Below are 2106 nucleotides of genomic sequence, written 5' to 3'. Positions count from 1 at the left end.
GTGAAAGAGATTACACCAAAATTTACTCTTTGACTCTTCCTGGGGCCCTATTACACACCCTTGATTGTGTGCCATGGAATATTTGAATTGCATTTCTCTTTCCTCCTCTGAACATGTAGCATTCATTAGCGGCATCTAAAGTAGCAGAGAATTCAACCTGAAATTTGAAATCCAAACCAAATCCCCATACTTAAACCAGCAAGCTGCTCTGAGAAATGTTCTATCAATGATTGTTGCGGATGACACCACAGCAAGTCACTTGCTTAATGTACAGTCATGATCAAATCTTGGGATGATTGGTTTTAAAAAAATAAATAACTAAAAAGCCTTACCAACATAGTGAAACCCTGTCTGTACTAAAAATACAAAAATTAGCCGGCGGTGGTGGCACATGCCTGTAGTCCCAGCTACTCAGGAGACTGAGGCAGCAGAATCTCTTGAACCTGGGAGGTGAAGGTTGCAGTGAGCCAAGATCGTGCCACTGCACTCCAGCCTGGGCAACAGAGTGAGACTTTGTCCCCCCCCAAAAAAAAAAAGTTGGAGGGGGAAGAAAAGAAAGGAAAATGCACATGGAAGAGGCTCAAGCAGGCATCTCGGAGGTCAAGTGTTCCATTTGACCTTGAGCCCAGGATTTTATAAGCTGGCCCACTTCCAGCATCTTGCGCCCCTTTCCCTTGGTTCTTCCCTTAGGGTGAGCCACTCACACGCATGGTTTCCTGTTTGCATTTGGGAGGTGAGCATGCTCAGTGTGTTCACTGGAGTTGTATGCATGCTTACCTGAGGCTTTCTTCCCTTTTCCAGTGGAATGCCCCGGGAAGGTCATGCTCTCCCGTTTTGCCTCTTAATGAGCACGCTCAAGCCCACTCGCCCAGTTCCTGAGATCTTACTGGAAGTTACCGAGTACCAATTTCAGGTGTTTTTATCTATGGGGAAACTGCCTTTCCCTGGCACCAACTGCCACCAACTATCATTTTAGAGAGGCAAATGTGACAACTGCTGGACCATCACCTGATGGTCGCCTGACATTCCTGGTGGGTGGGGGGAGCCCTCTCCTGCCCCACTCATGCCTGACTAGCTACCTACTGGAATAGTATAAGCAACTCCTCTTTGTACCTTACACTCCTGAGCAAGCAGAAGAGGAAAGGTAGTATATAGATCTCATTCCTAGATGGAGAAACTAAGGCATCAACACGTGAGGGGATTTACCATTGCCGTGATTATTAGCCAGCAACATCAGGAATAGAATTCAGCCCAACATTTGAAAGAAGGTTATAAAAACAATTTCTCTTTCTTCCACCAATAGCTATTTCCCCTTGAGGCCAGTGACCTTTCTATGTATTCCTTTTGGACCCCATAAGAAGAAGGACCTACTTCACCAATGCAGTTCAGTATGTGTCTCATCTCCACGGGGCACTCCTCCATAGGCACTTTGTTCTCACAAGTGAGTTCTTGGCCATCCCCAACAGGAGATGGATGCTCAGGGGAGCTCAGCGGGATGCCATCAAATCCTTGTCTGATCAATTTCCATTGTTCTGATTTTACCCACCTCAAAAGCCTTCGCATCCCGAGCAAGCTGGCAGCTTTGTGAAGTGGCAGTATCATAACCAGTGAGGTTTATCCAAGGCACGATTATTGCTAACTGAGCAGGCCTGCTTCTTAAGTCCCTCAGTAGTCAGAAAATCCACTGGTCATACAAATGTGAGTCTTCTGTTTCCTTAAGAATTTCTCAAATGAATAAATAAGTTGGTGTTCACCCTTTTACTATCAGTTCTTTGAGCTTATTTAATATAAGCCTGCCTCTAAGAGACAGGGGCAAAATTAAATTTCCAAGCTTGTGGGCTAAGCTGGGCCCGGCAAAGTTGCCAAGGGATGACGGGCCACCATGTGAGGCCTCTGGGGAAACATCAGGCAATCTCTCCTCTCTGGTGACAATGGACAGCTGCCAAAGGGCAGTTTAAATTTTTTCAGATACCTATGTTCCCTATTTATACTTACATGCTTTCTCTTTCACAGTGCCAACTTCCAAAAGGCGGCAATGATCCCTGATGGATCTTGTAAATCTCACACAATGCTGAGTGCAAAATGTGGGCTTAAATTCTAACGAAT

At 45.5% G+C, this 2106-nt stretch overlaps 1 pseudogene; it reads left to right on the top strand.

Annotated features, from left to right (window-relative positions):
* The first annotated feature begins 1578 nt into the window (after nucleotides 1-1578).
* LOC140710325 (U4 spliceosomal RNA) lies at nucleotides 1579-1741 on the top strand (annotated as a pseudogene).
* Nucleotides 1742-2106: the final 365 nt, after the last annotated feature.

Source organism: Chlorocebus sabaeus, chromosome 25 (genome assembly GCF_047675955.1).
Source record: "Chlorocebus sabaeus isolate Y175 chromosome 25, mChlSab1.0.hap1, whole genome shotgun sequence".
Taxonomy (NCBI): Eukaryota; Metazoa; Chordata; class Mammalia; order Primates; family Cercopithecidae; genus Chlorocebus; species Chlorocebus sabaeus.
Note: the sequence above shows the minus strand (reverse complement) of the source record. Positions and strands in the feature narration are given on the sequence as shown.